Consider the following 12257-nt stretch of genomic DNA (forward strand, 5'->3'; position numbering starts at 1 on the left):
GCTAAAGGAGATTGATGAAGAAACTGCTACTCCTGAGCAACTGGCTGAGTATAGGGCTCATGAGAAGGACGTGACAAAGGTGTCGTGCATCATGTTAGCCACTATGACTTCTGAGCTTTAGAAGTTCTACGAGGACTTCTGGCCTTTCGAGATGCACCAAGACTTGATGGAAAGGTACCATCAGAGTGCTCGACAAGAAAGGTATGAAATCATTGCCTCCATCATAACAACCAAAATGAAGGATGGAGAGTTAATCACGACCCACTTGCAGAAGATACAAAGATATGTGGACCGCTTGCTGAAGGTGAATGTCAATTTTGATGAAGAGTTGGCTATCGACATTATCCTACACTCTTTACCTTCTTGTTATGATCAGTTCTGTATGACTTATCATATGAACAAGGAGGAAGTCACTCTTAGCAAGCTTCAAGGCCTTATTAGAACTTCTGAAAGTAGTTTATAAGGAAAATATGTTGTACCCACTCCTACCATTGCTGCCCCAGTCCAGGCAATTGGACATGGTAAAGGGAAGAAAAGGAAAGCTCCTACAAAGAATCACAAGGGAAAGTCTCGTGATGGATGCTCTTCTAGTGGGTCCAAAGGTGGTTCTGCTACTCCCTCATCCAATCCAAAAAAAGCAGAGTGCTTCCATTGTCATGAAAAGGGGCACTGGAAACGAAGTTGCCCTAAATACTTGCAGGACATTAAGGATGGCAAGATAAAACCCACCTTCGCAGGTATTTACACTATTCATTCAAATAACTCATCACATGCTAATTCTTGGGTCCTTGATACAAGATGTGGTTTTCACATTTGTTCTAATTTGCAGTGTCTAAAAAGAAGTAGGGATGTCGAGCACGGGAAGATGAACTTGATCATGCGGAATAGGAAAGCGTCGCCTGTCACCAAGATTGGAGTTTATTCTTTATTGCTTAGTAATGGGTTAGGGCTGGATTTGAATAATTGTTGCTATTCGTGTGATATGGCGAGAAACATTATTTCTTATCATGGTTTGTATAAACAAGGTTTTAGATTTTCATGTAACAATGAAATTGGTTCTATTAATGCTTTTTATAATGATAAATATTATTTTGAAGCATTTCCTTGTAATGGTGTATATGAAACTGTGATGGTTGTAGACAACTTAGGAAATAATGTATTTCATCTCGATTCGTCCAATGGTTTGGACAAAGCATGCTTGTGGCATTGTCATCTGGGACATGTCAACAAGAAGTGCATAGCCCAACTCCAAAAGGATGGAGTGGTGGAGTCATTTGACTTAAAGTCGGATGACACGTGTGAATCTTGTTTGCTTGGAAAGATGACCAAGTCACCTTTCACTGGTACTTGTGAAAGAGGTGAGGGTTTGTTGGATCTCATACACACCGATGTGTGTGGACCCTTCAGATCTGACACAAGGGATGCTAACCGCTTCTATGTAACCTTTACCGACGATTGTAGCATATATGGATATATCTACTTAATCAAGCACAAGTCGGAAACCTTTGAAAAGTTCAAAGAGTTTAAGCAAGAAGTGGAGAATCAATTGGGAGGAAGATAAAGATGCTCTGATCCGATCGTGGTGATGATTATCTTAGTATTGAGTTCCATGACTATCTTAAGGAATGTGGAATTGTTTCACAATTGACGCCACCTAGGACACCGCAGCTTAATGGTGTGGCTGAGAGGCGCAATTGAACCTTGTTGGACATGGTTCATTCCATGATAAGTCGAGCTTCGTTGCCTATCTCATTCTGGGGGTATGCCTTAGAGACTGTCGCCCACATCCTTAATCTAGTCCCAACTAAGAAGGTTTCCAAAACACCTCACGAAATGTGGACAGAGATGGTTCCCTCGTTAGCACATATCAAGGTTTGGGGTTGTGAGGCTTTCGTAAGACGAGAGACTCACGACAAGCTCGAACCTCGCAGTAAGCGTTGTATTTTCATCGGCTACCCACATAAATCCTTTGGATATTTGTTCTATAGACCTAGTGAGAACGTGATCTTCGTAGCACGAAGGGGTGACTTTCGTGAATGAGAACTCATACGCCAATAGGATAGCGGGAGGCAAATTGACCTTGAAGAGCTTCAAGAGTTAAGCGATGAAGGAACCTCTAACACTAGCACTCAACCTGAGGATGAGACTCCTGTTAAACCAGTTGACCAGTTCTTACCTCTGAGACGTTCCAGTAGAGTTAGTGTTCCATCTGTGTTATATGGTTTTCATATAACAAGTGAAGGTGATACATTTATCAGTGATGGCAGATTGGTAAATTTGGATGAACCTAACAACTACAAGGAAGCCATGGTGGGCCAAGAGTTTTCAAAGTGGAAAGAGGCGATGGACAACGAGATTCAGTCCATGTATGACAATCAAGTTTGGAACTTGGTTGACAATGTATCGGGTCGCAAGACAGTCGGGTGCAAATGGATATTTAAGAAGAAGACCGACATGGATGGGAAAGTACACACATATAGGCGCGAATGGTTGTGAAGGGATTTACTCAGACTCTTGGAGTTAACTATGACGAGACCTTCTCACCAGTAGCGAAGATCAAATATATAAGGGTTATGCTAGCCATAGCTGCGTTTCATGATTATGAAATATGGAAGATGGATGTCAAAACCGCTTTCCTTAATGGGAATTTGGTTGAAGATGTTTACATGAGTCAGCCAGAGGGTTTTGTAGATGCTAAGTACCCTAGTAGAGTGTGTAAGCTTAAGAAATCCATTTACGGATTAAAGCAAGCATCTCGCAAATGGAATCTATGCTTCGATGAGAAAGTCAAAGAGTTTGGTTTTTCGAGAAGCGAGGATGAGTCTTGCGTTTATGTCAATGCTAGTGGGAGTAGAGTTAGCTTTCTGGTATTGTATGTGGATGACATACTGCTCATAGGAAACGATGTTCCAACCTTGCAGGAAGTTAATTCCTGACTTGGGAAGTGTTTCGCTATGAAGGACCTCGGGGAAGCTGCTTACATTTTGGGGATAAGGATATTGAGAAATAGGAGTAAAAGACTAGTAGAACTAAGTCAAAGTACCTACTTGGACAAGGTGTTGAAACGTTTCAACATAGAGAATTCCAAGAAAGGAGAATTGTCTATCCAGAGCAATACCAAACTGAGTAAGACTCAGAGTCCGAGTACCGAAGCCGAAATAACAAAAATGAGTCGAGTATCATATGCTTCTGGCGTTAGCTCGATCATGTATGCTATTACATGTACTCGCCCTGATGTGGCTTTTTCTTTGAGCATGGTTATTCAATATCAAGGGAATCCTAGTAGAGCTCACTGGATAGTAGTAAAGAACATTCTTATGTACCTACGGAGGAGTAAGGACTGGGTCCTTACCCTTGGTGGGAGTGATGACTTGAGAGTAACAGGGTATAGTGACGTCAGCTTTCAAACCGACAGAGATAATTTCCGCTCTCAGTCGGGCTGGGTATTTACCCTAAACAAGAGACTGTAGCTTATTCAACGTGCGAATCAGAGTACATAGCAGCAAGCGAAGCGTCGAATGAGACAATATGGCTAAAGAACTTCATCGGAGACCTTGGAGTTGTACCAGCTGTAAAGGAGCCTATGAAAATTTTCTGTGACAATGAGGGTGCGGTCGCCTTAACCAAGGAGCTGAGGGATCATGGCAGATTCAGGCACATCGACAGAAAATATCACTTCATAATACATCGAGTAGAAGAGGGTATCGTCAGAGGATAACCCAGCAGATCCCCTTACGAAGGGACTGAGTAGGGTTAAGCATTTGAAGCATGCTAAGAGCATTGGCCTAAGGGACGATATTAGTTTTAGTAATTAGATAGACAGTTAGAAACTTGTAATAAATAAATGTAATTTACATTTGATGAATAAATAATAAAGTTTTATTTATAAGTAAAGTTTACTGTCTTTTGTCAATTGTTTATTTTATGTTTCACTTTTGCATGTTTTGACTTCAAGAATAATATGATTATTCAAACTATCCACAGTCGATCATTCTTTGGAAGTAGGTCATGAAGTTAGATTGTCATGAATTGGCTTGTAGATTGTCTAAGGTGTTTTAGACATCGCAAAAGTTTGCCACAACGTTCATGAGTACTCTTGAAATAAGAATTTGAGTATTGGATTAAATCCACGCTCACATGAATCACTTCATGGAATTTATCACGAGTGATTGTAAGACGATAATATCGTATAGTCTTTAAACCAAGATATATGAGTTGTTGATTACGAGTTGGTTGTGCATTGACAATATGAAAACGCATCAGTAACTTGATGTTATAAAACGTGTTGTTGTGTATAATTTAACAAGCAATTAGTACAAGCATATAAGTCGAAGTTTATCTGTTCCTTTTATCCTAAGAACATTAAAAGCGATATCTTGGGCCCCTCGATGATTTTGTTTTAACTTATGTGCAGGGCCCATTCAGGACTTAATTATTGTGTTCAGTTAAGTTCTATGTCAAATAAATCAGAAATCGGGAAACAAACTGCTGGACAATAAGTATGACTATGTTCCATGTCTTTGTCCACACGATATCTTGAAGAACAGAGGATTATATGATCCCTTATCTAAAGGACGCGTCATTGACTGAGTTAGAGTTCGACAGCGGCTTTTGAGAGCTACGATTGCTAATCAGATTTTGAAGTTGCATTGGTAGTTATAGTTATTAGACTTATCCAAGTGGGAGACTGTTGGATTAGGTGTCTAAGCCCTTAACTATTATTGGTATGTACTTGACCTGATAGTAGCATAGTCCTTTTGGGTTGCCTTCACCGGAGCAATTTGATAGGATGGATATTTGAGAAATTAGTTATTTGTGATTTATTAATATATTATAAGTATAATATATTAATTAAGAAATCATATTATTTAATTGGTATTGATCAAGAATTAATTTGGAATTAATTTAAAAATCAAAAGACACTAATTAAATTAACGGGGACTGATTATGTAAATCGGTGATACATATAGTTTGGGCTAATGATCCATGATTGATTAGTAATGGACTAAGCTTATGTGAGAGTTCATGAAGTGTTATTCCAAATGAGTTATTGGATTAAAAGCCTAACTGAATGAATTAGGGTTTACAAGTGACCCTTGGAATTCTACACTATAAATGTAACCCCTAAGCCCTAAAATCGGATAGAAGTGTATTCTAAGAAGAAGCTAGCTGATTTTGGTGCCTCTATGCTCTCTCTCATTGTCATCCAGTGTTCTTGGTGTTTGTAACTTATTTGAGGCATCACATTTGAGGTGCTAAGCTCTTGTAAGGCCAAGTTCTACAAGCTACAACAAAGAGGTAATCATCTTACTTGTTTTTATGTTTCAATTATCAAAGTCGTATGCTAGTTAGGCTTCATGCTTTGTAAAAATGAAATTGTATGTATAAATTGAGAAAACTTAGATCCAAAGCATCTAGGGTTGTATGTGTACCATAGGAATGTTATAGTGCTCAAAACCCATCACTGTGTTCTTCTAATGATTCTCTAAGGATCCTGCGTCGCCAAATTCAGGATCCTTGGTTGTACAACTGTGGGCATTGTTCCCTGGGATTTCTAGAATTCTGCCTTCATCCTCTCCACTTCTTTGAGCAGCGCTCTATTCTCCTCCTATTGTTGGGTCACCTGTTGCGTCATTTTCCTCATCATAGAGAAGAGTTCTGCAGTGGGGACCGAGGTAGTAGGATCCTGGAGTCCTGGGGATCCCAAACTTCCTTAGTTGGTGACCGGAGGGGTGTTTTTCTTGGAAGCGTCAAGCGTTTTCCTCTGATTAGGGGGCCCACTCGGAGGAGGTGGTAGGTTTTTATTTAGAATGGATGGAGTAGAGGATGAATAAAGGATCGGTTGTGTAGACATGATTTTTTGAGGGTTTTGAACACCACGGCCGCACGGTGGGCGCCAAATTGTTTTGGTCAAAAACTACACAAGTATTAATCAACCAATTTGAATGAGAGGTTGTGATGTTTAGATTAGTGTAATGGTGAATGATAAAAGAAAGTGACACAATGGTTAACAAGGAAAGCCCTTGATCCTTGCTAGGATATCCGACACAAAACCTCGGGAGGTGATAATGATCACCTTGATGATTTTATTGATAAAAAATGATGATTACAGTGAATTCTTAGTAAGAATAATTGAACAATTTTCGTAGAGTAATCTTAGACTAGAGAACAGTGTGTTGTGTGCAGAATACAAGTGTCAATTTATAGTCTAAACTAGCCAACAAGATGTCCGATATTTCCGGGATCCTCTATGACCAGCTTCATGAACGTTATTTGACTAAGTATTTCGGGTCTTTAGTATAGTTAAGATGATTCTTCATTGGGAATTGGTCTTCCCTTGAGTACTTTTGCACACGTGTTAGTTATAGACAAAATATAATTGTTATAAATATTAATAAAAATAATAACGGTAATTAGTCGGGATCCTGAGGTAGCTGAAGATCCTGGATATTTGAGGATCCTGAATATTGTAAGGATCCTGGCCCTAACAAATAGTATGTTGCGTCAACAGTGTTATGACATATATCAAATTAGGTTGCAAGAACCCTTAAGAGTATAAGGTATTTTCCGCATTATTACATGTAAAAACCATTAGTGGTATCAGGGCATTAGGTTTTTCAAACAAGTGAATGTGCATGAGTTGAAATTGAACAGTTGAAGGATTGCAAAATCGTCATTATGTCGCATCGCCACGGCATGGGGTTCTTCTACCACATTGTGGCAAATGTCTAATCAACGTTTTTTCCCCCTACCAGGTCACGGAGATTTATCCACCACGTCGTGGGGACCTCATTTTCAGCGAAATTTTATGGATAATTAAGAATTTTGATTAGTATAATTACATTAATAAATATTGTTTTAGTTGGATAAAATCGGAATATTTAACTTGGTAATTTGATCTCCTAATATCTTGAATCTATGAATTATCATCATTATTTAATTAAATTTAATTACTTGATTAATTAAAAAAAGATTATTTTTCAAATCATTAATATAATTTCTGAACATTAATTTAAATGTTTAAAATACACCCTTATACTTATATATATTAAAAGTTTAATACTATATGTATAACATGAGTCAGTTGAATTGTTAGTATGTCTCATTCATGAAGCCATGCTATAAAGAGGGTATAAGGAAACGGCCAATACAATGACCGTTAAATGAGTGTCCTTTTCACCCACCGCTCTCCTGCATGGTGGAGGGTCGTTAGTAGAATGGGTCCAATAGTAAATAACCTCATTAAAAGTATTATGCAATAAAGTAATAGAACCTTTTATAAATATCCCGCTCTAGTTACTTTAAGAAAAATGTGAAAGTTTATGCGAATCCAGGAAAACTCACATCAATCTTTATGAGTCATTAATGGAGCATGTGTGGTTAACCATCACACTAATTATGGACTGTAAAGTTGAAATAATGGCACAACTCAAAAAAAAATTATCATTAATTGATGGAGCGTATGTGGTTTACCATCACATGAATTTGAGATGATAAAAGACATTGAGGTTGTCAAGCGGGTTTGTATGGTTGTTCACATCTTGTTTATGATCCTCAGTATCCCAGTTATAAATTGAAGAGCATAATCGAGATTAAACATGCCATTGATAAGATTTAATGAATCTCAAATGATCTAGGAATTTCATATATATTGAAATTGGTAAAGTGCATTACCTACCTTAAATGAATTCGTGATTAGATTACGTCATCCCTTTTCTTAATTTCAAATTGCATTATTGGATCCTAGCCTTGAATATTAATTTGGGTTAAAATATCCAGGATTGAATCAACTAACTAAAATCTTGTCTTTATGTTCATAGAAATATCTTCAAGTGGTGAACTTCCTCCTCATCCTCATCTATCAAACCACAACTTCACTATATCATCGGTCATTGCTAAGGACAAGCTTTTCAGTCCAAACCACATGGACTTGATGAGAAATGTGAAGATGATACTTCGCTACGAGAACAAAGAGTATGTTCTCACTACTCCTATTCTAGATATCAGCAAAGAAATTGCCACTCCTGAGGAGATTGTTGATTATGATCAGCACGTGGAGATGCCATGAAGGTATCTTGCATTATGATTGCAACTATGGCACCTGAGCTCCAAAAGACTTATGAGGATTACTGGCTATATGAACTTAACACGGCCTTGTCTCAAATGTTCCACAAGAAGGCAAGACAAGAGCGTTATGAAGTGGTCAAGTCCTTTATGGCGTTCAAACTGAAAAAAAGGGAATTTATGTGCACTCATGTGTAGAAAATGTAGAGGCATATGGAAAGATTGGAAAAGCTAAATTTGGACTTTGATAAGGACCTTGTCATTGACATGGTCCTCACCTCTCTGTCTGGTAGTTTTAATCAGGTCATATTGACATATTATTTGAACAATACAGATACCAAGTTGATTGAGCTTCACAATATGTTGCAAACGACTGAGGCAGGAATGAAGAATTCTCATTTTCCCAGTTCTGCAAGTGTTGCTATCATGGTTGTCCAACAAAGCATAGGAAAGAAGAGAAAGGCCCCTTTCCAATCCAAATGGAAAGGGAAGGTCCATCACGGAGAGTCTAGTGGATAAAAAGCAAAGCCCAACTTCAATACTCCTCTTGTTGCTGATCCAAAAGAAGTTGCGTGCTTTCATTGTGGCCAAAACGGCTATTGGAGAAGAAGTTGCCCCAGGTACTTGCAAGAAGTGAAAGATGCCAAGGCCAAAGAAATTGGCTCTTCTTCTAGTATGTATTATATTCAAGTCAATAATACATGTATTTCAAATTCTTGGGGTCTTGATATGGGATGTGGTTTCCATATTTGTTCTTATATGTAGAGACTAAAGGAATGTGAAGAGGTCGAGCATGGGAAGCTAAAACTAATCATGGGGAACAAGCGAAGATCAGTTGTTACTAGTATTGGGACTTATGAGCTTATGTTTGATAGTATTAGGGTTGATTTAGATAATTGTTGTTATTCGCCAGAAATGGCTCGAAACATTATTTATTTTCATGCTTTATTTAGACAAGGATATCGTTATGGTTTTGATAGTAATGATGGTACTATGTTAGTTTTTTTTAATGGTGCATTTATTTTCAAAGCTTATCCTTGTGATGGTGTGTCTGAAATTATTGTTTGTGAGAATGAATTACGCAACAATGTGTATAATGTTTGTTCTTCTAATAGTTTAGATAAGTCATACCTATGGTATTGTCTGCTTGGGCACATCAACAAGAAACACATCGCCTAGCTCAAAAAAGATGGAGTGTTGGAATCGTTCGACCTAAAATCATACGATGAATGTGAGTCTTGTTTGTTGGGAAAGATGACTAAATCACATTTCACTGGTACATGTGAAAAAGGTGAAGATTTGTTAGCCCTATGCCACAAAGGATGCATATTGCTACTGCATTACATTTATTAAAGATTATAGTGGGTATGGTTATAATTAGTTGATCAAACATAAATTGAAAACTTATGAAAGATTCAAAGAGTGTAAGAACGAAGTAGAGAACCAATTGGGCAAAAAGATAAAGATGCTACGATCTGATAGAGGTGGTGAGTATCTTCGTATCGAGTTTAACGACTATCTGAAGGAATGTGGAATTGTTCCATTACTGACACCTCCTAGGACACCACAACTAAATGGTGTAGCTGAAAAGGTGTAATCAGACCTTACTTGATATGGTTCGTTCTATGATGATTTGTGCTTTGCTTCCAATATCATTTTGGGGGTATGCCTTAGAAACATCTGCTTGCATCCTCATTCTTATTCCAACTAAGAAATTTGCCAAGAGACCTCATGAAATATGGACACAGAAACCTCCCTCACTCACGCATATCAAGGTCTGGGGTTGTGAGGTTCTTGTTAGGCGAGAATCCATAGACAAACTTGAACCCAGAGCCGAGAATAGTTTTTTCATCGGTTATCCACAAAAACCCTTTGGATACTTGTTTTACAGGCCTAGTAACAACGTGGTGTTTTGAAAGTCCCAAACCCTTTGTAGATTCGTAGGTCGAATATAAACAATAAAGAACAATGAAGAACACAAAAGTATCGCAAGGTTTTTTTCCACCAAGAAAGATGTTGTTTTCACCAAGAAAACGGGTTGTCACAAAGGCGGTCACCAAGATAATGACGGCACAAAGCCACACATTAGGGTTTCACCCTAATGTGGTATATATACTAATCTAATCTAGAAAATCCTTTTAATTAAGGGATCTTATCTAATATACATATAAACTAATCTGGTAAATAAGGACCGTATCAAATCAGATCTTCTCCAGATTTGGATATCAGCACCAATACTTCAGAAGCTGATCAGAACATTAGCTTCAGAGAGTCATGCTGATCAGGGAATCAACATCAGGGTTAAGCTTATCAACTTCAGCTTCAATAGATAGTCAATGATCATCAGTGAGTGTCTTCAGTATATAACCATCAGCGTCTGGACACACTTATCAGTCTTCAGTAGATGGTGTCCTCATGCCTTTGGTGTTGATAGAGTCTTCAGGGTCTTCCAGTCATCAAGGGATGTTCTTTAGTCTTCGACATATGAACTTCCATCAGCATATCTTTAGATTAACTAACTAACTATAATGTATATATTTTGCATCATCAAATCTATACAAATGAGTGACCCAACAATCTCCCCCTATTTGATGATGTCAAAACTAAACTAATAAAGAATGAACTAATAGATAAATACAACTGAAGTAATATGTTGATTTTTGCTCCATCTAAGATTTAGCTCCCCCTCAGATAAAGAACATCTGAGTTTTGGTCCTCCTAAGAATAATAACCTTCTTCTTTCTAGAGTTTCTGTTATATAAAGAATGGTCAAGTAACAATGTAGTAGAACTAAGCTTTTCTCCCCTTTTTGACAGCATCAATAGGAACGACCTTCTTTTTGATTTTTTTAAGAATACAACAAGTAACCTGAAATAAAAAAGAAAACATCAAATAAATTTAGAGGATAAGTTAGGTGTATCACACTATTGTGTCATTGCAATAGTAATCATTTACACAGAATTGCAAACTCTCATCAGCGTATGGTTTTATATGTTGAATCATTAACTTCTTGTATTAAAAGAGAAAGGGAAAGAGTGGATAGGTGCGTGTAATATATCACGGTACATGATCTACCCATCGGCATAGAGTTTTGAACTTTTATCAGTGTGTGGTTTTACACAGTGAATCATCAAGTTCTATATTATAAGACTTGTAGAGAAGAGTTAAAATCTTGGAATACATACATCGTTAATTCATATTGGTACCATGTCATACCTCAATCTAGGAGGTCAAGGACATGAATAACCCTTTGTCATTTAAGGACTTGACAAGTATCTCTTATGTTGATGACTATGCAATCAAGGTAAGCCATTGGGTTGTGCTCGATGTTTCAGCAGAACATGAGGCTTGATGCATACGGCAAGCATGCTTCCAGGGACGGAGTCAGGTAAGAGATGATTAACCAATAAAAATAAACACCCAAGCCTTACAATAATTTTCTGATTAGGTCCAGGGAATCTCACTTTGAAAGCTTAGACAATGCTAGACAGTCAGTGTGAGTAGATGACTTAATGTTCTTAGCAGATGGTTTTGCTGATGAGAAACTTAGATTTTGTCACATACAGTAGCATGCTTCTAAGGACACTATCTAGTCAAAAGTTACATACTTGGCTCAATACATGCCACCGTCAAATCATGAAAGTTACAATGATATTATCCCAAGAGACCAAACCAGATGAAGCATAGGTCTCATCTTCAAAAACCATTTCTACATGCTTGTTAATTTGAGCTTATTTGACTTTCTTAACCTTGATTGCTCCCCCTATGCTTGTGATTCATCAACTTCAGTTTCAGCTCATAAAGCATGACATATTAGAACACATAGTTCACTGTCAAATCGTTCTAACTTGTTGCAATGAAATTGCAAATCTTAAACCAAATGTATATTAACACATTAGGTAGATCGTCACCAAGAACCATTATAACCTATCAATTCTAAGCAGAAAGAACCATCATGTGATCTAGCATCCATGTTATCACATGTTCAACTGCAGATCAGTCCCTGAAACAAAAGAACTTTGAACACACAATAAAGATATGGCTGTTAGGAGCTTTAAGGAGTAAATGACTTCTAATGTTCATTTATAATTTGAACATTAGACACAACGTTAAATTTATCCCCCGGCCTAAAAGATTAACAGTTATTTCAATGCATCTTCCATGTATATTTCAATCAAGCTGATTGAAAATAT

Source organism: Lactuca virosa, chromosome 5 (genome assembly GCF_052849685.1).
Source record: "Lactuca virosa cultivar CGN04683 chromosome 5, Lactuca_virosa_CGN04683_v6, whole genome shotgun sequence".
In the NCBI taxonomy this organism is placed as follows: Eukaryota; Viridiplantae; Streptophyta; class Magnoliopsida; order Asterales; family Asteraceae; genus Lactuca; species Lactuca virosa.